Here is a 26,767-nt window from a genome sequence, read left to right on the forward strand (position 1 = left end):
CCGCTGAGCCTGCGCGTCCGGAGCCTTTGCTCCGCAACAGGAAAGGCCACAACAGTGAGAGGCCCGCGTACCGCAAAAAAAACAAAAAACAAAAAAAACACTACAATGCGATAACATGTCACACCGGTCAGAATGGGCATCATCAAAAAATCTACAAACAATAAATGCTGGAGAGGGTGTGTTGAAAAGGGAAGCATCTTGCACTGTTGGTGGGAATGTAAATTGATACAGCCACTCTGGAGAACAGTATGGAGGTTCCTTAAAAAACTAAAAATAGACTTACCATACCACCCTGTAATCCCACTACTGGTCATATACCCTGAGAAAACCATAATTCAAAAAGAATCATGTAGGGCTTCCCTGGTGGCACAGTGGTTGTGCGTCCCCCTGCCGATTCAGGGGACACGGGTTCGTGCCCCGGTCCGGGAAGATCCCATATGCTGCGGAGTGGCTAGGCCTGTGAGCCATGGCCGCTGAGCCTGCGTGTCCGGAGCCTGTGCTCCACAACAGGAGTGGCCACAACAGTGAGAGGCCCGCGTACCGAAAAAAAAAAAAAAAAGAGTGATGTACCACAATGTTCATTGCAGCTCTATTTACAATAGCCAGGACATGGAAGCAACCTAAGTGTCCATTGACAGATGAATCGATAAAGATGATTCGGCACATATATACAATGGAATATTACTCAGCCACAAAAAGAAACAAATTTGAGTTTTTTAGTGAGGTGGATGGACCTAGAGTCTGTCATACAGAGTGAAGTAAGTCAGAAGGAGAAAAACAAATACCGTATGCTAACACATAGATACGGAATCTAAAAAAAAAAAATGGTCAAGAAGAACCTAGGGGCAAGATGGGAATAAAGAGGCAGACCTACTAGAGAATGGACCTGAGAATACGGGGAGGGGGAAGGGTAAGCTGGCACGAAGTGAGAGAGTGGCATGGACATATATACACTACCAAATGTAAAATAGATAGCTAGTGGGAAGCAGTAGCATAGCACAGGGAGATCAGCTCGGTGCTTTGTGACCGCCTGGAGCGGTGCGATAGGGAGGGTGGGTGGGAGGGAGGGAGACGCAAGAGAGAAGAGACATGGGAACATATGTATATGTATAACTGATTCACTTTGTTATAAAGCAGAAACTAACACACCATTGTAAAGCAATTATACTCCAATAAAGATGTAAAAAAAAAAAAGATAAATGTTCCCTGCCAGAAAATGCCTTAAAATAGAATGTTGGAAGGATTTCCCTGGGGCAAGTAATAGGCACTTGCTTAAGTTCTCCCATGCCGAGTCCTACCTCCTTCCTCCAAGAGCAGACTCTGGTCAGTCCCTCTGCTGACCCTGGGGCGCCGGGAGCCCCTTTATATAAGGTTGGCAGGGAGAGAAGTGACCAGTTTAGAAAGTGGAGCAGAAGTCGATGGCTTAATCTCAGCTCTGTTCTCCTTGACTTATCAGTTCCATTGTTTGCTTCCAATTAGGTGAAAAACAAAGAAGCCAACTGAAGAATGATGAAATCTAGGTGGCAGGACAGTCCAAGTCAAAGTCAAGTGGACTTTGCTAACAGAATAATGACAAAATCTTCTTTAAAAAAAAAAAAGTCAAACCAGACCTTAGTGTCCAATCTGCCCCAGCACTGCCCCCACCAGCACAACCCTTCAATTCCATTCTTTTTAGACTATAATAAGGAAGAGCCACATGGCTAGTCATCGATAACCAAGTGTCATTTCCATCTTTATTTCAGAATATTACATCAGCAACCTTTCAGACTCTTGAAAACCATAGTGTTTCGCAACATCTCGGACAAACATTTCTCCAGTTTTATGTGGTTGCCCAGCAGTAGCCAGACTGCCTGCACTCTCTTCTTTCCTGACTAAAAGATTATCAGAATCTGTTGTCTTTTACCATCTCCATTTTTTTCCATATGTGGAAAGCTTGATGTGGAGAGATTGACATCCAGAAGGGTGAAGTAGTTTATCCACGGTCATTTAGAAGGAAGAAAAGGGAACCTCTGTAGTAACACAGACACGATTTTCACTCGCATTAAGCGTAGTATTAAAACACATTTTCAATCTACTTTCTGACCTAAAACTAACTTCTGACAAGCCAAACACCCTGAGTACAGCTAAGTTTACTCCATTAGGAAACACTAAGCCCCCTCTCCTCACCTGCTTCTCGTTTAAACAACTTGGGTTTCATTGGCTGTCACTGCAAACCAGCTGTATCACCAACCACATCAGCCTCTGTCAAAGATGAAGAGACAGCCTCAAAATACTTACAGTCCAAGATGCTTGGGACTAAAAATTCTTTTAAAATTCTGCTATGTATGGCCTCTGACCCCTTGACAACATTTCTCCCAGGAAACACCACCTGTAAGTTTGAAGCAGGGTGAGGCTTACCATATACAAAACAGATAAATGACAAGGATTTATTGTATAGCATAGGGAACTATATTCGATATTTTGTAATAACATGTAATGGAAAAGAATCGAAAAAAAAGAATATACACACACACAGACACATATATCCGAATCACTCTGTGTACATCTGAAACTAACACAATATTGTAAACCAGCTATAGTTCAATTAAAAAAAGATAAATGTCTTTTATTGAAAACAAGCAGTGTGAGGCTCAGAAGCAGGCAGTGGGCACACAGCTGTTTCAGTTCCAATGTTGTGGTCCCTCCAAGAGCTCCCAGGACTTGTGGAACAAAGCAGTGAATAAAGAGGGAGGAAGCTAGGCTGACTGGCTCCTCTGGATCTGAACCCTTTCAAGTAATGCCTACAGGCCTCTATGAATGTACAGAATAATAACTACAATTTATTAAATACTTATTCTATGCCAAGCCTATGCTAAGCGCTATATGTATATTAATTCTTTAAATTGTCACCACAACCCCTTAAGTATTATTATCCATCACTTTTTACAGATAAAGGATCTGGGGTATCAGGAAATGTATGTGACGTGCTCAAAATCACCCACATAGTAAGGGAAAGAGACAGGACTGAACCTGGAGGAATCTATAATAGCTCTAGAGCTCAGGCATTTAAGAGCTCTGCTACAAAGCCTTCCACAAGGGAAGTCCTGCATCCTCACTGCGCAGGCTCACCTGTGGCCGAGACAATGCTCATGTTTACTAAAGACTACATTTCCCAGCTTTCCCTACAGTTAGGTTGCATCATGGGACTGGGTACTGGACAGTCAGAGGTGAGTAGACATGATGTGAGCACACCTAGGGCAGACACTTAAAAATGTCCCGTGAGGACCTTCAGCTCCCTCTTCCCGGTCCATGAAGCCTTGGAAGGCATAAGTTCCAGATAGCATAGTTATAAGATGGAGGCAGCCAGGGTGTCCCAGTCATTACTTGGAGAAGAGCTATCCAGGAGAGCCACTCAGCTCACGCCAAATAGTGACGTGAGGAAGAGAGAAAATTCTGTAAGAGTAAGCCATTAAGATTTTAAAATTGGTTTGTAACATTCCATGCAATTTACTTCAGACTTTAATTATTGGGGCCCATTATTGTTTACATCTGTCTAAGTGAGTCTGCACGAACCATACTGTTTTCCTTGCTTCCCTAAGCTACTAAATTACCTTCCTGATCAAAAAGGGTTACGCCGTTTCTGCCAGAGTACTTTCAAAACACTGCCTCATGTAAGGATAAATAGATCAATGAAACAGAATAGAGAGCCCAAAAATAGACCCACACATATGTGGTCAATTGATTTTCAACAAAGACACCAAGAAATTCAATAGGGAAAGGGAAGTCTTTTCAACAAATGGTGCTGGAAGAACTGGATATCTGTATGTAAAAAAACGAACTTCAATTCCTAACTCGCTCCATGCATAAAAATAAATTTGAGATGAATCACAGACATAAATGTAAAAGAACCATAGAAGTTCTAGAGGAAAACGTAAGAGAAAGCATGACATTGCAGTTGGAGAAAATTTCTCAGATTGGTGTAGCAGATGCTGTGGTGAGCTACCCAGGTTCCCCCCATCAGACCAAGACCCTCATTCCCCCAGCTGCAAGTGTTTTGGCTCTTGTGGTTAGCAGCTGAGTCTCTCCCCAGATGTTTCCTTCTGCAAAAGGGATCTACCTCACCCAGAGTAATATTCTATCCCCAGAGACAGCTTTTGTCCAATGACTGGGGACAAAAAAGATCTGCCCCTTTGTTTCAATTTGGGACAACTTTGAAGGGTTATCCCATGAGAAATGAAACACGTACTCACAGAAGACTTATTCATGAATGTCTGCCGTAGCCTTATTCACGATGGCCCCCAAATGGGAAACCCAAATGTCCATCAAAAGAGAATGAGCAAATCGTGGGATAGTCATACAAATGGATATTACTAGGCAATGAAAAGCAACAAACTACTGATATATCCAACATCACAGGGGATCTTAAAAACATTAGGTTGAGCCAAAGGAGCCAGACACAAAAAAGTACATATGGTATGATTCCATTCATATGAAACACCAGATCAGGTAAAACTACAGTACTAGAGATTAGAAAGTGCTTTTCTGGAGTGAGGAGAGGGAAGTTCCCTGAAAAATGGCAAAAATGAACCTTCTGTGTTGATAGAAAGGTTCTATATCCTAATCAGAATAGTGGTTACCCAGGTGGATGCAATTGTCAAAACTCATCAAAGTGTACCCAAAAGCTCTGTGCATTTTACTGGATGAAGATTTTATTTCAATAAAAAATGCTTGCCTCGCATCTGGGCTTCCTCTCTCACCCTCAGCTGTGGGCACAGTTCTCTGTCACTGCCGATCCCACTGCAGTGGCTTTAAAGAGTGGTTCATAAGGTGACTCCCATGTTCGAGTCCAAAGCCTTGAAACTTCCCTATCTGGCTTCATTCAGAACTCTGCCCTTCTCCTTTCATTCCCTCCTGAATTTAATGGAGCTGGATTTCCCTCCTTTTAGGAGTTTTAAGGTTCTTTGAAGACTATGACAACTTCCTTCCTCATGTACTCTCCATCTCTGAGTCCAGATGGTCAGACTCACTGTTTTGCCAGCTAAAGAATCAACCTCTCAAAAAAAAAAAAAAATCAACCTCTCTTCCATCCCCAGACCAGGGAGGACTTAATAATAACAACAACAGCAATAACAGTAATTGCCCTTTCTTGAGTTCTTATCACGGGTCAAGCAGTGTTCTAAATGGTTCGTTTACTGTCTTAGTCCATTTGGGCTACTGTAACAGAATACCACCAACTGGGTGGCTTACAAACAACAGAAATTTACTTCTCACAGTTCTGGAGGCTGGGAAGTCCAAGATCAAGACACCAGCAGATTCAGCATCTGGTGAGAGCTCAGTTCCTGATTCTGAGACAGAACCTCACATGGTGGAAGGGGCAAGGAAGTGATCTGGGATCTCCTTTATAAGAGCACTAACCCCATTCATGATGGCCCCACCTTCATGACCTAATCACTTCCCAAAGGCCCCATCTCCTAATGCTATCACCTCAGGGGTTAGGTTTCAACCTATGAATTTTGGGGGAAGAAAAACATTCAGTCTATACATTATCTCACTTAAAAACAGGTCAGCTCCTTAAAGCAGGTATTATTATCCCTATTTTACAGATAAGGAAACAGAGACTTAGAGAAATTTTGCAACTTATACATATTCATAGAGCCAATAAATAAAAAACCCAGTATTCAAATCCAACTTGACTCCAAAGGCTGGATCCTTTCCACTAGACACTATTTGCTTTTCACATATTTAATAAAATATCTTACTCAAATATAAAAAGATAGCTATGCTTTTAATACTGTAATGGTTATAACAAGAATTCAAGATAGCTTTTAAAAATAAATAACACCACTTTTTTTGGTTCAGAAACAAGGGGCATCAAGTTGAAGCTCTGATTTAGGCTGGATAAAGCCCACAGAGAGCCAAGGCCTGGCAGGCTCTGGGAGACACCCCAAATGCCCCAAACACACGCTACCGCAATTACATTTCTGCTCATTGAACGTTTAGTGCAATACACTTCACCTGCTCTCAATTATAACATTACCATTTCACTAACATTCAGAGCACAGATTTGCTTTTGGTTCTTTTTAAACCCCAGTGAGATTCCTTCCAGGCCACCAGATACAACTTCAAACCGTCCCAAAGAAGCATGTGTGATCTGGCGTGTTAAGAAATCTTTCTAGATGCCACTGACTGTGGATATCTTTCACTGCCCTCTGTCAGGGCTGCTCAAAGCAAAGAAGGTAGAGATGGCACTGAGGATGACTGACAAAGGACGGGATTTGGCTGTGTGTGTGTGTGTGTGTGTGTGTGTGTGTGTGTGTGTGTGTGTGTGAGAGAGAGAGAGAGAGAGAGAGAGAGAGAGAGAGATATTTAGCCACTAACTAAACGAGGGATGAGCTTAGAACTAGTCACATATCAGTCAGCTGGGGAGGCAGCCACAGTTAACACTCAGTTATTCAGACGCTGAGGATCCAGGCTCCGAAATTAACCTTCGTTCTTTTAAAAAAAATTTTTTTTTTGGTTGCTCATCTTCCTCCCTCCAGTTACCTATCTTTTCAACATTTCACTACTGATTAGCTGCTCCACTGGAGATTTGACAGAGACAATAAAAAGATACCAAATGAAACCAGCCAATTTTGTTTTCTGACAGAATCCCTGATTCAAGGCATTATGAGGAAGGTGGTTTAAACCATCACAGAAAATTACATTTATTTTCTTTAATCATCTATAAATTTCAATTATCCATTTTCTTATTCTCTATTTCTACTGCAACATATATACAAATGGTTTTAACTTCCATTTCATCTGTCTTGCACTTTTACAAAATGTCATAAATATTGGCATTTGTTGGGGGAAAGCCTTAGACACTTTCTGTTGGGAGTCAGAAACAGATACCATTTAGGGCTTTCCTGGTGGCGCAGTGGTTGAGAGTCTGCCTGCCGATGCTAGGGGAGATGGGTTCATGCCCCGGTCCGGGAGGATCCCACATGCCGCGGAGCGGCTGGGCCCGTGAGCCATGGCCGCTGAGCCTGCGCGTCCGGAGCCTGTGCTCCGCAACGGAAGAGGCCATAGCAGTGAGAGGCCCGCGTACCGCAAAAAAAAAAAAAAAAAAAAAAAAGAAATAGATACCATTTAGGGACCAAATCCCTTGCCATGGAATATCTGTTTGCCCAATCCCCTTGAGATGTGTATTGTATTTTAAAGGTTGCAAGGTCAGATCTCTTCTCTTAGCTATTTTTAAAGGAAACGCTATGTTTTCAGCCCCACATACCATGTAAGCCACTTATAAATTAAGCCATTAGGGCCCTTCAGGAAGTGTTGTGCTCTGAGATGACGTAGCGTCCACAGCACACGGGAGGTAGTGGGGATGGGGCTGGTTGCACCACCCTGCAGAGCACAGTTCCCTCTCCCCCTCTCCACGCAAATCCCGGGGACCAACTGCATCTTCACGTAGCCACGACGACTGAGAGACAAATTAGATTGTGTACTGCCTTTTCTTATCCACGTTGGCCACTTCCGACAGCCCTCAGTTTAAGCATCTTGAACCTATTCAGGGGAATCCAATTTCATTGTTGTGGGTCTGCAGCAGAACTAAGCATTACGATGCCTTTTCCTAAGATTACATGCAATTTAAAACACATCAGAATATAAAAAGCAAGTCACCTCTTGGAAACTTATCCTGGACAGAACAACAAAACAAAAACACAGAGCAGCTGTTGAATCAATATCTGACAGTTGCCCAGAAATATATGTTGAGATTCCACTCAGGGGTGTATCCCCAACACTATTATTTTTCCTCAAAATAGGTGGATAATTTACTATACCAGACCCTTTGCCTCATTATTTTGGTTAGACCTTGTGGCAAGCTTAGGAAATAGGTATTACTCAGTCCATTTTACAGACACAGAAATAAAGTTCAAAGAAGTTAAATTTAACTTGTTGAAAGTCTCTCATCTGGTAGGTGAACTAGGAATAAATACCTCACATGATCTGGATCTTCTCTGGTATTTACATAGAGATGATAGAAAAAGAAGGCAAAAACAAGTAAGGACTCTAAAATAGAGATGTATTCTTTTTTTTTTTAAAGGGAATGCTATTTATTTATTTATTTTGGCTGTGTTGGGTCTTCGTTTCTGTGCGAGGGCTTTCTCTAGTTGCGGCGAGCGGAGGCCACTCTTCATCGCGGTGCGCGGGCCTCTCACTGTCACGGCCTCTCTTGTTGCGGAGCACAGGCTCCAGACACACAGGCTCAGTAGTTGTGGCTCACGGGCCTAGTTGCTCCGTGGCAACTAGGGATGTGGGATCGTTCCCAGACCAGGGCTCAAACCCGTGTCCCCTGCATTGGCAGGCAGATTCTCAACCACTGCGCCACCAGGGAAGCCCCTAGAGATGTATTCTTAAGACAGAAGGTGATGAACTAGGACTCTCCTGGTCAGCCATTTGCCGATGCTTATTGATGAATCCAAGAGAGACTAGGAAGGCAAGGACTCAATCAACATAAATCCACCATTCCTGGTAAACTAGGTGAAAATGAATGGGTCAGTAAACTCACTGATGGGAACAACGGCAGAGACACACCTGAGAAGTATGAGATAGTGTCTACTATTGGCAATGATGTCAAATTCATGTTGAAGCCCTGACTCCCAACGTGGTGGTATTAGGAGATGGGGCTTTGGGGAGGTAAGTAGGGTTAGATGAGGTCACAAGGGGGTGGGGCTCTCACGATGGGGTTAGTGGCCTTATAAGGAGAGATACCCGAGGGTGAGTTTTGCCTCTGGATGCTTTACTTGACTTGCTTTACTTGACTTTCTCCACCCTGGCTCCTGGCCTTGCTTGTCTTGCACCAAAGCTGCCAACATCCTGGCATGACAATTCCCATAAAATGCCCAGCTGGGAAATGGAAAACTGGGTGCATATCGCCACTCCAAAAAGTTTATTTTGCATCAGGGCCACAATAGTGATTACCTACAGGAAAGATGAGAAGCCTAGCCAAGCAATGAGTCAGCACTCTTTCCAGACAGCTGTGTCCAGTCTGCAAGGAGCACGGCTTGCCAGCTGCCTTTCTCAGCACATCTGGCCTGGGAGTTCTGGACTTCGGTGTTCTGAGCCAAGAAGAGCACCAAGGGAATGATCACTGTTGATTTTCTGACATCATGATGACAGGTCCCAAGATAACTCATCAGTAATGGGATGAGAGGTGGAGGTGGGGCAGGCCAGGTGGAAACCATGTCAGAGGGCAGGGAGTGACGGACTCTGCCTACTCAAATCTGCTTAGGTGGAAAAAACAGTCTTTGGGGGAAAGTGTCTCACTGCGTGGTTTTTATAGCAGCAGGTAGAAGGAAAAGCCTTTAGCTCCTAAGACATACTTCCAAGTCAAACCAATTTGACTGCCATGGTACCAAAGGCTCCTACGGGGGGGAAAAGATGCATTTTCAAATACTTGTTTGAAATATTCAAATAAATGGCAGTGTGATGGCTGAAAGTGTCAGGAGGCCCCTGCAATTCAAGTGAGCAAACATCCACTGGGGAGTACTTACTATGTGCTAGGCACATTGTATTAGGGGTAGGATGGAGGCTGGGATGAATAAGATGCTCTCCATGCTCTACCCAAGGGGGTTATGATCATGTTTGGCAGAGAAATACTTCACAAAGAGAACTAAAACATAAGGCAGAGTGTGACAGCTACTAAAGGAAATGTACAAATATCTATTCACTTAGTTACTCATTAAACAAATATTTGAGTCCAAGCTCTCCTATAGATGTTGGGTATCCAGTGATAAGAAAATTAAGCAGTATATATAGACTGGATAAGCAACAAGGTCCTATTGTATAGCACAGGGAACTATATTTAATATCCTGTAATAAATTATAATGGAAAAGAATAAAAAAAGAAAAGCAAAAGAAGCAGGATGTCTTCCTTTATCAACTAGGGCAGGGAGAGACCTGAGCAATAGATGATAAATTAGAGATGAATGATGATAAAGATAGATAATCGACAGATGATCGATGAATAGTTGGATGATGGAAGGATGTACAGGTGGATGATAGATAGATAGATAGATAGATAGGCAGACAGATGAGAGATTACAAATTGGTGGTTGCCATGAAGGTAACAGACAGGATCCTATACTAAAAGTGCTCCTGAGCACAGGGATGGTGAAATTATTACAGCTGGAAGGAGAAGGGAGGCTTCAGGAAGGAGACAGCATGTGAGCCTAGCCATGGAGGATGAGGAGGTTTACCAAACAGGGAGAGGACCAAGAGCATTGAAGGACAAGAAACTGAACAAAGACACAGAGGTGGAAGAGTGCCAGCGGTCTTTGTGACAGTGGAATGGCTAGAATGTAAGGAGAATGCTTGAAGCAGGAAGCAGGAAGCTAACAAGGTCCATGCCAGGACAGCAGAGCACAGCAGCTAGGACTCTGTCCTGGAACCAGCTTGCCTGGTTTGGCCACTTCCTAGGTGTGTGACCTACACTTTTCGGTGATTCAGTCTTTGCAGACTGGGGAACAGCAGTCTCTACACTGTTGTTTCAGGGATTAAATAATTTTATATCATTCAAACGTGTAAGTAGCATCTGGCATTTAACGGTGTGTGTTACGACCGAGGAGAGAGAGGTAAAGGCCTTGTCTAACAGTGCTGGTGCAAAGCAAGGGCTCACTCAGGCCCTCCCCAAACTTGGGAAACATCCATGATGATGACTAAATGTCCCTGGTAATGACCCATTATTCTGAGGTGCATTGAGGAAGGTAAATCTTTCGGGACGCTGCCTTCTCTCCGATTGAAATGTTCTCTTCTGGACCTGGCTGTGAGTTTGGCCCTTCAGGCTTGTTTCTCGGGTCTTAAGGCACTAGGACCCACCATCAGATGAAGGCTTTCTCTCACTGCTCTCCCTGCTGAGGGAGCCGATCCACTGCTGAGGGTGGTGTGCTGCGGACACCGCAGGTGAGGAGACTGCGTTCCGATTGGGTGGACCAGAAGAAGGAGGCAGCTCACCGCAATTTTCTTGGGAGCAATGGTGTGATCATTTTATACTGAACAGGTCACTGAATTGACCACCATTAACGTGGGACCAGGAGAGGCACATCCATCCATCTCACCACGTCCTGCAGTCACAGCTTAAACGGTCTCAGAAAGGTCCCAAAGGCAGAGCCAACAACAGATGTGAGCCGCACAGACCAGCATGGGGGCTGCTGAAGCTGAACCCTGCACCCACACACACCCTCCACCCCACTGCTCACCAAGCTCAGAAGCCCTGCTGATGCTGAAAGGGGAGATGCAAAGCGGTTCGCCAGGCCTCACAATAAGGAACCAGCATGGGAAAGAGAGAGAGAGAGAAAGAATGTTATAACAGAGAGAGATTCCCCTTCTCAAGCTGCAAAACCAGGCTATGACCCAGAATCTAGTCCAAAGGATATATTCAGATGAGCTGATGCAATTCAATCTCTGTAGGGGTGTGTTTGTTCCTTATGCTGAGTCCTTATGTCTTTTTGTGATTTACCTTGGTGAATTGGTAGCTAGGCTGGATTTTCCAAAGGGAATTCACTAGGCAGCCTGGGCAAAGTTAAAGGGTTTCTGCAATTTACTGGCAGAACAACGAAATTTCAATAAAACTAAAGTTCAATTTAAGCCTCTATTCCTCCTTCCCGCCTACACTGGTAACAGTACCTATATACATTCATAATGGAAAGTATGTGTCATATAAACAAAGCGAAGGGAAACTTCTGGTAAGAGATCAATGGCTGCAGAGTAGCCACGCAACTTTACATGAGTCAGTTACCTCTGTGGACTTCAGTTTTCACATCTGCAAAATGGTGAGGCTGAACTGGGAGATCTCCTGAGCTCTTCGCAACATACGGAGTCTGGGCACTTAGAGGAATGTGTTGTCAACAGATCAGCCAGCACTGCTCCTGGGTATAGCTCCAGGATATGGAAGCAGCTCAGAAATTGATAATGTGTACTTCTGCATGAAAAGGAGGCTGAATTTTGCATTGTTTTTAAATCATCGCGTACGCAGGCATTGTTTAACTTGTTAAGAACAAATCTCTTTACTGGCAACCTTAGTACCAAACCAATAATTGTGCTCATTAGAAATGGTCTTCATCCAGCCTAAGCCTGGGCAGGATTCTGGGGTCTCATTTTCTTCTTGCCACAGGGTTATTCTGTGTACATGTTCTTGTAAGTGGAAAAGCTATATTATATTCTTCAGGGATACCGGCCTGTAGGCTCCTTTTCTTATTCAGATTTTTTTCATTAATGCAATTGGACTTCATCACCATTTAAATTAAATCAACCGAGGGAACATCAACAAAATGGCGGTATAAGAGTTTCTAACACCTGTCCCTTCCCAGAAACATTCATTTGAACCACTATCCACAGGTGAAAATACCTTCACAAGATCTAAGGATTCCAGGTGAGGAATTATAGCACTTGGATGAAGCGCAGAAATAAGAAAAGATGCATTGATGAGGGGAGAAAAGATAGATTCAAATTACTCCCATCACCCTTCCCCAAGCCAGGCAGTCCAGCTCAAAGGTAGATACCCTTCCTCTAGGAATGGAGAGTGAAGTAGGTGCCCATTTCACTGAAGACTCCAGCACAGCCCACCCCAGCACCAAGCCGACGCCTGTGACCCAAAGAGGCTCCCAGTGTGCTCCCTCGAACCCAGGCCCCCAGCACATCCCAGCACTTGCCAGAGCTCGTGGCCCTGGCAGCTCCTGCGGCCCCAGGCTCCCAATCAGTTCCTGTAAACCCAGGCTCCAGGTGGGCACCCACAAACCTAAGCTTCCAGATAGGCCCTGAGCCAGGCTGACCACTGAAGCCCTAGGCCCCAGCCAGGCCAGCCCCCATGGACCCAGGCTCCTGATCTGCCCCACCACCAAACCAGCCCGGCAGACCCAACCTCCAGGCCAGCTCCTGGGAAACCAGGCTCCTGGCCTGTCCCAGTACCAGACTACTGCACAGGGCCCCAGGTGCTAGGCCCAAACCTGTGGTCCCTGGCACCGGTTTGACCCAGGATGCAAGCCTGCCCATGCAGATCCAGTTCCCAGGCCAACCTCAGGGACAGCAGGCTCCAGGCTTGCCCCCATGTACCCAAGCATCAAGCCTTCCCACTCTCTAGCCCAGACACAATACCTGCCCACCCGAGGACTCCAGCACAACACTCCCAAACTCATTTTACAAGGCTAGCATTACCCTGGTACCAAAGCCAGATAAAGACACGAGAAAAGGAAATCACAGGCCAATATCCCCGATGAACATAGATGCAAAAATTCTCAACAAAATACTATCAAACCAAATTGAATAGCACATTAGAAAGATCACACGCCATCATGATGAATTTATCCCTGAGACGCAAGGATGGTTCAACCCACAAATCAATACATGTGATATATTTTCACATTCACAGAATGAAATATAAAATGATATGATCATCTGAATAGATGCAGAAAAAGCATTTGACAAAATTCAACATCCTTTCATAATAAAAAACTCAAAAAATTGGGTATAAAAGGAACGTACCTCAACATAATAAAGGCCATATATCACAAACCCACAGCTAACATAATCCTCAACAGTGAAAGTTTGAAAGCTTTCCTACTAAGAATAGGAGCAAGACAAGGGTGCCTACTCTCACATTCCTATTCAACATAGTACTGGAGGTCCTACCCAGAGTAACTAGGCAACAAAAAGAAACATAAGCCATCCATATGGGAAAGGAAGAAGTAAAACTGTTTCTGTTTGCAGATGATATTATCTTATACATAGAAAATCCTAAAAACTCCACCAAAAAACTGTTAGAATTAATCAACAAATTCAGTAAATCTGCAGCATTCAAAATCAATACACAAAACTAAACTGCATTGCTATATGCTAACAACAAACGATCTGAAAAAGAAATAAAGAAAACAACCCCATTTACAATAGCATCAAAAATAATACAATACTTAGGAATAAATTTAACCAAGGAGGTAAACAATCTGTACACTGAAAATTATAAGACATTGATGAAAGAAATTGAAGAAGACACAAATAAATGAAAAGATATCTGTGTTCACAGATCAGAAGAATTAATACTGTTAAAATGTCCATAGCCAAAAACCATCTATAGAGTCAATGCAATCCTTACAAAAATTCCAATGGCATTTTTCACAGAAATAGAAAAACAATCTTAAAATTCATATGGAACCACAAAAGACCCAAATACCCAAAGCAATGCTGAGAAAGAAGAACAAAACTAGAGGCATCACAATTCCTGATTTCAAACTTTACTATAAAGGTATAGTAATCAAAACAGTGTGGTACTGGCATAAAAACAAATACATAGGCCAATGAAACAGAAATGGGAGCCAAGGAAAAATCCCATGCATATATGATCAACTAGTATTTGACAAGGTAGCTAAGATCACTCAATGGGGAAAGGACAGTCTCTTCAATAAATGGTGTTGAGAAAACTGGATATTCACATGCAAAAGGATGAAATTTGACCCTTGTATTACACCACTCACAAAAATTAACTTGAAATGGACTGAAGACTTAAATGTAAGGCCTGAAACTATACAACTACTAGAAGAAAAGGTAAGGAAAAAGCTCCTCGACGTTGATCTTGGAGACAAATTTTCGCATATGACACCAAAAGCACAAGCAACAAGAGCAAAAATCAAGAAGTGGGACTACATCAAACCGAAAAGCTTCTGCATAGCAAAAGAAGCAATCAACAAAGTGAAAAGGCAGCCTATGGGAGAGTAGAAAATACTTGCACACCATCCGTCTAATAAGGGGTTAATAGCAAAAATATATAAGGAACTCATAAAATTCAATAACAAAACAAAACAACAACAACAAAATTAATCTGCTTTTAACATGGGCAGAGGATCTGAATAGACATCTTTCCAAAGAAGACATAGAAATGTCCAACAGGTACATAAAAAGGTGCTCAATATCACTAATCATTAGGGAAATGCAGATCAAAACCACAATGAAATATCATCTCACCCCTGTTAGAATGACTAGTATCAAAAAGACTAGAAATAACAAGTGTTGGTGAGGATGTAGAGAAAAGGGAACCCTTGTGCACTGTTGGTGGGAGTGTAAATTGGTGCAGCCACTATGGAAAACAGTATGGAAATTCCTCAAAAAATTAAAACTAGAACTACTGTATGATCCAGCAATCCCATGTCTGAGTATATATCCAAAAGAAGTGAAATCACTATTTCAAAGAGATAACTGCACCCCCAAGTTCATTGTAGCACCATTCACTATAGCCAAGATATGGAAACAACCTAAGTTTCCATCAATGGACAAATGGATTAAAAAATAATAATATTATTATTCAGCCACATGAAAGAAGAAAATTCTGCCTTTTGATGGACCTTGAGGACCTTATGCTAAGTGAAATAAGTCAGACAGAAAAAAGACAAATACTGTATGTTCTCACTTATAGACTCCAAAAAGGCCAAACTCACAGAAATAGAAAGTAGAATCATGGTTACCAGGGTAGAACTAGGGAGTGGGAATAATGGGGAGATGTTGGTCGAAGGGTACAAGCTTCCAGCTATAAGACGAATAAGTTCTGGAGATATAATGTACCTATAGCATGATGATTATAGTTAACAATATTGTATTATATACTTGAAAGTTGTGAAGAGAGTACATCTTAAATGTTAACACCAGACACACACAAGTGATAATTATGTGAGGAAATGGAGGTATTAACTAACCTAATTGTGGTCATCAATTTGCAATACACATGTGCATCAAATCATCATGCTGTACACTTTAAACGAAAAAAATGTTTTTAAAATTTTGTTGTGTGATTCATTTATTTTTATTGAAGTGTAGTTGATGTAGAATATTATGTAAGTTACACATTTTTATCATAGTGATTCACAATTTTTAAAGGTTATATTCCATTTACAGCTATTGTAAAATATTGGCTATACTCCCTGTGCTTGAAATATATCCTTATACCTTATTTTATACATAATCCCCTACCCCTATCTTGTCCCTCCCTCCTTCCCTCTCTTCACTGGTAACCACTAGTTTGTTCTCTAAATCTGTGAGTCTGTTTTTGTTTTGTTTTGTTATATTTACTAATTTGGTGTATTTTTTCGATTCCACATATAAGTGATATCATACAGTATTTGTCTTTCTCTGTCTGACTTATTTCACTTAGCATAATACCCTTAAAGAACATCCAAGTTGTTGCAACTGGTAAAGTTTCATTATTTTTTGTGGCTGAGTAGTATTGCATCGTATTTGCTTACCATATCTTCTTTATCCATTCATCTGTTGATGGACACACAGGTTGCCTCCATATCTTAGCTATTGTAAATAATTGTAATTGTAAATAATGCTGCTATGAACGTTGAGTGCATATATCTTTTTGGATTAGTGGTTTTGATTGTTTTTGGATATATAACCAGGAGTGGAAAAAAATGTTTTTAAATCTTTGAGGTCAAAATAAATAAATTTTAAAATAAATAAATTAAATCAACTCTATCTAAAAGCTCTGAAGACTACAACAGAGTCAGGAAAAAGGGCAGAAATAGGAGATAGAGATGAAAAAAGAGAGTAAGAATTCAGAGGAGATAAATACAAGGTTCTGTAGTTATTCCTTGGTTATTTAGTTTCTTTATACTTTCTGAACTTCTTTTCAGAAATGCAGTGTGACAGAACTAAACATCTGGTAGTAAACTGCATGCTTTCTGATTTATGACATAACCACTGGTGGTATCACAGCCCCTGGCTGCTGAAAATAATGTACTTACAAAAAAAAAAAACGTTTTGTTATTTATTTTTCACAGCTCTTAAATCATCTGCAATGTCCTTAGAAGCATTTAAATGAATGAATAAAATATTTACTCTCAGTGCTAGAATAATCTTTCTGATATGAGACATACCCAGTGTCATCCAGGCATCCTTGCATCCCTCTAGAGACGGGGTGGCTTGTTTCCTCCTATGATATTCCATTCCATCTTCACTATTAGAAAATGCTTCCTTTTGTTGGGCTCAAATCCATCTCCCTCATTTTCTACCAATTGGTCCTATTGTTCTGCATTTGGGCTATGTATAGCAAGTCTCTAACATAGAGCAAAACTCTCTCATATTTTGAGTAAAGCTATTGACTGTGTGTCTCCAGGCTCCATGATTCCATGGGTCTGATAGCTCCTTCTAGCTCACAGTGCTTAAGCTATTCAACACCCAGTCATTCTCCTAGCAAACCCCTCCTCCAATTTATCTTTGTCTATCTCAGTGTAGTCCAAGTTCACATTAGTTCTTCATCAAGCACACCACTCTGAAAAGTCGTACTGAATTTACAATCAATTTAAAACCCCTAAGTCTTGTTCACATGTACCACTACTTCTGGTTCTCTTTGTTTTTTGAAACTAAGTGCAGAGACCAACATTAATTCCTAAAAAATTCTTCTTGGATAGGGCCCATCATTCCTAGCTATTAAGATTTTTTTTTAAATTCTGCCATCCAATATATTAACTACTCCTGAAATCTTCATGATATCTACAAATTGAAAAACATGTCTTTTTAGACTTTACCTTGTGCTCTCTTCAGCAGCACATACACTAGACCTTACCAAATTCATTGAAAAAATTGTTTGCATTCTAGTTAAGTCTCCTTTAAGCATGAGCATTAGTTACCAAGCACAATTCTGGCATCATTCAGTTTACATTTCTCTTTTTTGTTTACAACACTTTTATAGGAGACCTTATCAAGTGCTGTGTAAACTGTAGATATATATGTAAAATACTATCTCAATCTTAACAAAGTAAGGAAAATTAACTTCTCTGAGATGACGTACACTTGGTGAACCTAAATTGGCTTCTACTGATCACTGATAGCTTTTTCTAATTTTCACAAACTTTTTCATAACTTATTCCAGAGTATCGGATGGAATTGATGTAGAACTCACTCTTTACAATCTACTGGTCTTTACAATCTACTTCCTTTTTTGTTAAATCTAGAAACTCTATATCCCTCTTTCCCCCTTTCAATCTCTTAAAGATTATGTAGAAAATTCAGTGGTCTTACTGACTGCTTCTCTGTTCCCTTGGATGTAATTCATCCAGGCTAGAAGCCATGAGCTCTCAATTCCCCATTATTAATGAATGTTCATTCTCCCAATCTTAAGACAAGGATAAGCACTGTGGCCCCAAGGAGGAAGTCTATCCGGACTGTCCCTTCTTGTTATTCTTTCTGCACCAACTGAACTAAAATGTCTCTTAGAATTGCCATTATTATTCACCAGCATCTGCTAATCTGAACCCTCAGCCTCCTGGGTATTGCTCTTACACGTCACTGCTACTTTGTCATACTCCTCTTGGTTACATGTTCTTCTGTCCATCTTTGGTATGTGTCCTCTCTGCCTCTGAGCTCTTGAAGAAGCTCCCTAAGCATTCATAATGCAACTGCAAATGATCTCAGGAATGAAGGAAAGAAGGTCTGTTCTTATATATATGTTCTTAAATATCTGCTTTTCTTCCTTGCTGAGATCATTTGAAAGTAGTTAAGTTACTTTTTGAGAATGCCCCAACAGTACTGATCCCTCTTTCCTGTTAGAATTAGATACCATGGAATCACATCTCCTGCTTTTTCTGACATTTCTGAAGCCTGCCTTGCTCGAGACTAGGGTTCCTCTGTCTAGTCTTCCTTAATTTTTTTTTCTGATGAACTCTAAGGAATCACTTTTCTTCTAGAGTGCATTCTTCTGCGGCTCATCAATCTGGGGCTTCCCTGTTGGACAGAATTCTGTCCACCTTGTCACTTCTACAATATCTTAGGAAAGGACTTTTATTGCAGAGCATGTTGATGCATTGTGCATTGTCTGGCCCTCTGCTTTTCAGCTGAATGTGTTTGCCTACACAGGTTCAAATATTTGAAGTCTCCCACTGTTACTCTATCTTGCATTTCTCCCAGTATTGTGCCCATGGATTTACAAGCTGCTAACAAAAATCATGATCTCGTTAAAAGGAGAATTTAGAGGAAAGGTACAGATGGGGAACAGAGGGAACCTACAAAGGGGTGCTCATGAGGTATGCATGGAAGGCAGCAATTTTGCTTAATCACTTGTTTTAAGGTAATCGCAGAACCCCTTTGCTCCATATGAAACACAGAGAATAAGAGAACAGGTTTCTGCTGTGAACAGTTAACCACTGAGAGATACGGTTTAGTGCTGCACTGTCCAACAAATGTATAAAGTGAGCCACACGTGTAATGTAAACTTTCTAGGAGCCACATTTTAAGCATGTGGAAAAAGGTGAAATAACTACTAATAATATTTTATTTAACCCAATAGATCCAAAATATTGTCACCTCAGCATAGACTCAATATAAAAAGTCACTATGACATATTATATATTTTTATACTAAGTCTTTGAAATCTGGTGTATAATTCCAACTTACTACACACCTCAATTCAGATGCTAAATTTTCATCAGAAATACCTGATCTGTATTTATATTTTATAAAATTTTTAGTTGAAAAAGTAAATTCTTATATCCACCTTGTTCTAACCACACTTAAAACATTTCCAATAGCCGGATCCAGTATCAGTTTTTTAAATTTAAACTTCAAATTTTAAATAAAATTTAAAATTCCAGTCCTCAATTGCATCACCACATTTCAAGGGCTTAATAGCCACAGGGGGCTAGTGGCTACAACACTGTACAGTACAGTGTAGAGACACTGTAAGTTTTGAATGTGATAACCTCTCCTTTAACAAAAATTTCTTGAGCTCAACACATAATAGTGATTTTTAAGCTAACATCCCATGATTGAGAAAATGCACACTGGCAAAAAAGATGTATCTAGTAATTCCTTTAAATAATTTCATTTTCATAATCACAGTTATACCTACATAGGCTTGAAAAACTATACTCCAATACAAAATAAAAATTAAATTTAAAAAAATACTAATATAAATATCTCAAAAGAGTGGATTTTTTTAGCCAGCACACACTTCTTTAGTACACATGTGGATTTGAAAACCCACTTTAGTAACTGCTATTGTAACCTATGAATCCTCATGCTGCCAGCTGGAATCCACCAGCCAAAGGATTCCCCTGCACCCCAAAACTGAACATTAGAGATCTGTACTGGTTAAAATGGAAGAGAAAGCTCTGGAGCTATTTTCAACCTTTAGCATACTCACAAAAATTAATTATCAAATGTTAGCAAGCCAACAATCAACACAGAACCAAGACATTTTAACTGGAATGAGGGAGGAAGGTAAGAGGGAAAATTCGGAACAGTGGCCACACTGGCTAAGTAAGCCTCCCTGCAAAGGATGGAGAGAGGTGAACAAGGAGGGCAGGCACTGCAAAAAAGCTGCCTGCTTTCTCTCTGTTGCTGATGGATACACATGGCACCCTTGTGATGTTCATTCTGTGTTTATTTCTTTATTCAATCAATGTGCATGGAACTGCCACCATGTGTGGATCACCGTGTTGGGGAAGAAGTTAGGACAGGGTGAGGATACAAAGAAGGACATAATTCACAGCCTTGTCCTGAAGCCACGGCCCCTATTCTCTAATAGGGGAGAGAAGACCCAAGCTCAGCTGATACTATCATAATGTAGAACGTGTAGGTGGCATAAGGGAAGGGAAATAAATCATACAGATTTCACAGGAGGAAACATTAATACTGTCCAGGAAGGCTGGGGAAACTGTGGGGGAGGGGATGACTTTAGTGTCTTGTCTTGGGCCTAAAGCATGGTCATGGAATACGATGTTTCAGGGAAGGACTTTCCAAGCCTGGAGTCAGGTGTGAGAAGACACATGGAAAAGCATGGGGGCGGGGGGATATGCTGAGCAATTCAGCTCTATTAAAACACTGGGTGAAAGAGAGAGCTACGATTGACAAGAAAGGCTGCGGTCAGCAATGGCTGCCAGGCTAGGAGTTGAGTCCTGGGGTCTCTGTTCTAGCAACTGAACAGAGGGTTTAAACATATGTATATATTTATACAAATGTGCAGGTTTATACCCGTGAAATGATGATCATAATGATGATATGATGATGACAACTAACATTTATTGAGTGCTTATGAGAGTCAGGCCCTCCTCTCAATGCTTTACATGCAGTATCTCACTTAATTCCCCCAACAACCCAATGATGTAGAGGAGAGGGGGAAACATCAGGCTGTTCATTTTGGAACACAGCGAGGCAAAAGAGAACAGAAGACAAAAATATCAAACAATAAATGCAGTAACATAAGCCAACAGGGAGTTCTTATTTACAAGAGCCGCAGAGCCTTTGGTACAAAAAATAAGAAGTAACACACTGCAGGAGGCAAAAGCAATGTGCTATAAATAACTCAACTCTTATCTGTTGGATTCACCTCCCATGGGACCCCGTGAAGACAGTCGGAAGAGGGTCCTGCCTGGCTATGGATACGTGGCCTGTGGCCAAGTGGCTCAGCTCCTGGGACCCAGATGCCTCATCAGCTGGCTTGCAGTTACCTTTGCGGGGCTCCCAATGAACTCTGTTCACAGAGGAAGATGCTGGGCTTAGAACACTCTTTCTCTAAGTATGGTTCCCGGACAACAAGCATCCGAATCATCTGGGAATTGCTAAACTACAGATTCCTGGGCCCCATCCCAGATAGATTATCTCCCAGGCACTGAGAGTAGGCTCTGGGAATCTGTGTTTTTAACACGGCACCAGGTTTTTCACATACTGGGAACCGGGGACCACTGGCTTCTGTATCAGCCAAGCTACTGCCAATCAAGAAGGGAAAAACACAGAATAAAGGGGCTCCTCGAGGCTGGGAGCTGTTAACCTCACGGTGAAGCAAGCCCTTTCTGCTGCTCATTTAGCCTGTATTTTGCATTCATGATGCTGCCTGAGGCCTGGGCACCTGCCATTCTTGCAGTTTCTTTTACTTTTCTCTGCTCTGGCGACTCTTCAAAAGGTGTGATGCTAAACAGCCCTGAACTTCATTCTTCCTCATCCTCTCCTGTGAAGTCTATCCTGTTGATACCACCATGGGATTCCCCTGCTGCTAGAATGGAGATAGCCATGCATGGGCAGGTAGTTTTATTCCCGTCATGCTACATAGTTGCTCACCATCCTTCTAATGAGGCTATAGATTGCCAAGGGGTCCTATCCTTTGTAATAATTGTCACATGTTTAGCAGGCACTCAGTGAAGAGTCCCAGGTGGGAAGAAAAGAGCTTCTTTACCAATAGGAAAGGTGAGATCTAGTGTCTATTTCTCACCGTACACATGAGGGTGCAGTAGCGAAGCTACACCAGCCCAGCTGATGACCTGCCTCCAGGGCCACGAACCGTGTGGGCCCCAGCTGCGTGCAGGCTGAGAAGCCTCCAGCTAGCAGGGAACATGCCATGTGCTCCAATTAGACTAGGAGCTGCTGTGCACAGCATCTTTCCCTTAATAAAGCCACTACCGCTCTAGGCTGGGAAAGAGAGGCAGGAAGGGGAGAAGACAGGGAAGGGAATCAGGGTCCAGTCAGACCCCAGTCTACCGTTCCGTCTCCAAGAGTAGAGAGCTGGCCACTCTGAGGCACGTGCCAGATTCCTTAGCTGCCTGGGGCTGTAGAAATCTTCAAGGAAAGATTCAAAACTAAGGCACTTTGGAGTTAAACCACTCAGGGGCAAACCCCAGCTCCCCCACCGACTGTTGGTTCTTGGGAAGTCATCTACCCTCTCTACGGCTCCAATTCCCCATTTGTAAAATTCATTCAAATATATATTAAGCCAACCCTAGGTGTTTAGTAGGAAGAAATGAAAACATGTATCCTCAAGATGACTTCTACATAAATGTTCATAACAACTTTATTCATCAGAGCCAAAGACTATAAACAACCATCAGCAGGTGAACTGATAAGCTGCGATACATGTGTATAATGCAACACTACTCAGCAAAAAAAAGAAACGAACTGCTGGTACATGAAATGATATAGGTGGATAGATAGATAGATCTAGAGATAGATATATATCCTATCCATAACATTATGTAAGCAAAAGAAGCCAGACACAAAAGAGTACACACTACAGGATTCCATTTACATGAAATTCTAGAAAAGACAGATCTAATCTATAGGGATAGAAAGCAGATGAGTGTTTGCCTGGGACTAGAGGGTGGGCAGTGGGCAGGGACTGACTGCTCTTTTGGGAGACTTTTGGGAGACTGCTCCATCAATGACTGTAGTAGTGGTTTATACATTTGTCAAAACTCATCGCACTGGGGCTTCCCTGGTGGCGCAGTGGTTAAGAATCCACCTGCCAATGCAGGGGACACAGGTTCAAGCTCTGGTCTGGGAAGAGCTCACATGCCGAGGAGCAACTAAGCCCGGGCACCACTACTGAGCTCTGCACTCTAGAGCCCGCGAGCCACAACTACTGAAGCCCGCGCACCTAGAGCCCGTGCTCCACAACAAGAGAAGCCACCGCAATGAAAAGCCCGCGCACCACAACGAAGAGTAGCCCCTGCTCGGGGCAACTAGAGAAAGCCTGCGCACAGCAACAAAGACCCAATGTAGCCAAAAAATAGATAAATAAATAAACTAAAAAAAATTCATCACACTGTTCATTTAAGTGGGTACATTTGATTGTATCTAAATAGCATCTCAGTAATAAAATTTATTTATATATGGCACTACTCTATGCCGGGTATGGTTCTAGGTGCTAGAATACAGTCATGAACAAAACACAGAGTCTGCCCTCATGAAGCTTACTTTCTAAAGAGGGAAGACAAGATAATCAATGCCTAAAAATGGATTCAACTTGTTGTGATGAGTTCCATCATCAAAATAAAGACAGGTAAGGGGATACAGAGGGACAGAGGTGCTATTTTAGATAGAGGGTCAGAGATAGGCCTCTCTGCAGAGACTACATTTCGAGCAGAGGCTTCAATGAAGTGAGAGAGAGAGAGAGGGAGAGAGAGCGAGAGGAGAAGGAGATCATTTGGGGGAAGAGCATTCCAAGTACTGGGAACAGGAAGTGCAAAGGCCCTGAGACAGAACTATGTCTGGGGTGGCTGGGAAACTACTATGACTGAAGCCAATTGATCAAAGTTGAGGGTGAGAGACTAAAGACATGGTCCTGCAGGAAAGCTGTGTAGGGAATTTGGAATATGGTATGTTGGAAAGTGAGTTGAAGCCTTTGTCTGTTATTATTGTTGTTGTTATTATGGTATCTTTAAATAAGAAATGATTTGATCTGATCTGATCTATATTTTTAAAGCATCATGCTGGTTGCTTTGTGTAGAAGAGGTGGAAGGGAGGAAAGATGGAAGCAGTAGTTACGAGGAGACTAGTGTAGTACCTAGGCATGAGGTGACAGTGACGGGACTAGGGTGTAAGGGTAGGTGGAGGTGGCAGAAGGCGGTCAGGGTAACTCTGAGGAGTAAACAGTACCTACCTTTTGGGGGTGGCTCTGAGGAAAACCTGAAAAGAACTTCATATACTCTGTGTACCTAAGTACCTAAAAAGTACTCAGAATACTCTGAGCACTTGAAATGCTGCTTAGAATAGTACTTAGACCATTCTAAGGAAACTAGAATAGAAATGTGCTTAGAATACGCTAAGGCCCTGAAAAGTGCTGACAATAGCACCCGGCATGTAGTTAGGCCTCAGCGCTGTGAGCTAGGATTATCACTCCTTTGCGGTAGAAGAACGGTCATCACCCCCGTAGGGAAGGCAGCGCTTTGCGTTTTCGGCCGAAGGGCTGTGAGAGGGCCTCATCTTCCCTGGTTTAACTACTGCTAAGGTGCAAGGGACTGTGAGAGAGGCAAAATTTAATAAAGTGTTAAAATTAAGGTAAAATTATTCCTGCTTTTTCCACACAACTGTTACCCTGTTTCAGTAGTCACTACAAGAAGACTAAGTCAAAACTCTTGTGGGGGCTTCCCTGGTGGAGCAGTGGTTGAGAGTCCGCCTGCCCACGCAGGGGACACGGGTTCGTGCCCCGGTCCGGGAAGATCCCACATGCCACGGAGCAGCTGGGCCCGTAAGCCATGGCCGCTGAGCCTGCGCGTCCGGAGCCTGTGCTCCCCAATGGGAGAGGCCACAACGGTGAGAGGCCCGCGTACCGCAAAAACAAACAAACAAACAGACAAGCTCTTGTGAATATTAGACTCTGGGACAGGAATTAAGGACCTGAGCTCCACCTAGGTCCTGGGCTGAACCATGTCAGGTCACCATGTTTCTGCAGCCCCCTTTTCACATTAACACAACCGAGCGTTTTATTTGTGGAGACAGGTCTGAATCCCTCTCTTGATGGGTCAGCTCAAGACACTGTCAAACAAATTCCGAGTAAGCCAAATAGAGGCCAAGAGAATTTTCCAGTGGAGAAACCCTGGGTACGTTTCCCTGATTGTTGCTTGAGTCTGAGCTCACTGACGAGCAGCAGTGCCCGGCACAGAGCTTCCCCTGCTCCCCAGCCTGCTTGATCCACTGTGGTTGCTCTGCACAAGTCCATGAACTTAGCATAATTATCCTCATTTCACCAAGGAAAAAAAGCGAGGTGCGGTGCAAATATGTGAACTGCCAATGGTCACTCAGCCAGAATTTGAGCCAACCTGACTCCATACTCTTCTGATTAATCTGCCAGCATAGAAGGAAGTAATGAGAGGTGAAGACAGTCCCCACCATGCTGTTACCAAGGTGAAAGGCAGTGATGCTATATTGGTCTACAAAGAGCTTGGACACAGCCCTTCTTCTAGTGAAGTTTCCCATCTAGTCCAATACAAGTTTGCCATTCATGTAAAACACTTCTCATCTAAAAGATCCCAAACATGATCAGGTTCAACGGCAATGGCAGGAGGGGGAAAATACCCTGTATGTTTGTTTTCAAATGGTAATTAAAAATTAGTGAGAGGGGCTTCCTTGGTGGCGCAGTGGTTGAGAGTCTGCCTGCCGATGCAGGGGGCGTGGGTTCGTGCCCTGGTCCGGGAACATCCCACATGCCGCGGAGCGACTGGGCCCGTGAGCCATGGCCGCTAAGCCTGTGCATCAGGAGCCCGTGCTCTGCAATGGGAGAGGCCACAACAGTGAGAGGCCCGCGTACCGTGAAAAAAAAAAAAAAAAATTAGTGAGAGGAGAAGCTATGCATTAAAATATTCATAAATTAATTCTAAAGTTTCCAGCATACTTATGAAGATCATCGCTCATTTTAAATATGCATTATAAAATAAACCAAAACACAAAAATGCAGCAAGTTGGGAAATCTGGATGGGTTAGTCTGGAGAACTAGATTCAAATTTTAAAACCTGAAGGTGTCTGAACAGCAGAGAAGTTCTGAAATCTAGGAGACTGCATGACAGATTAGGGTGATACAGAGTGACATGTAGGTCACTTGAGGATGAGAGTGATACCCAGATCACTCTCTGATCTACACAGCCTTACCTTTTCTCTTGTCAAGTAAGTATGAGTAATGTGGCAAGTAAGTTTTCCCAAACAAGGAAGTCCCTACAAGGGCAGAGGATTTTGTTTGTTTGGTGGTTGTTGTTTGTTCGTTCTCAAATCATTCAAGAAAAGAGATGATGTCATCTTCAAGAAGTCCAGTAGTCCCTAAATAATCTAGGCCTGATAAGTGTCAGAAAAGGAGGGCTAGACCCTCTTTCAACATTGTTAGACTTCTGTTTGCTGCAAACACCGTACATGTCTAGCACCAGGAGACATGATGAGAAATCAAAGACAGAGGCGGCAAACAGATAGGTGAAGGCAGGCAGGACAGAAGGGAAGGATGGGACACACACCTTCTACTTCCTAAAGACATGTCCAAGAGAGTCAGACAATGTCACGAGACATAGGACTCACT

This window comes from Tursiops truncatus, chromosome 2 (genome assembly GCF_011762595.2).
Source record: "Tursiops truncatus isolate mTurTru1 chromosome 2, mTurTru1.mat.Y, whole genome shotgun sequence".
In the NCBI taxonomy this organism is placed as follows: domain Eukaryota; kingdom Metazoa; phylum Chordata; class Mammalia; order Artiodactyla; family Delphinidae; genus Tursiops; species Tursiops truncatus.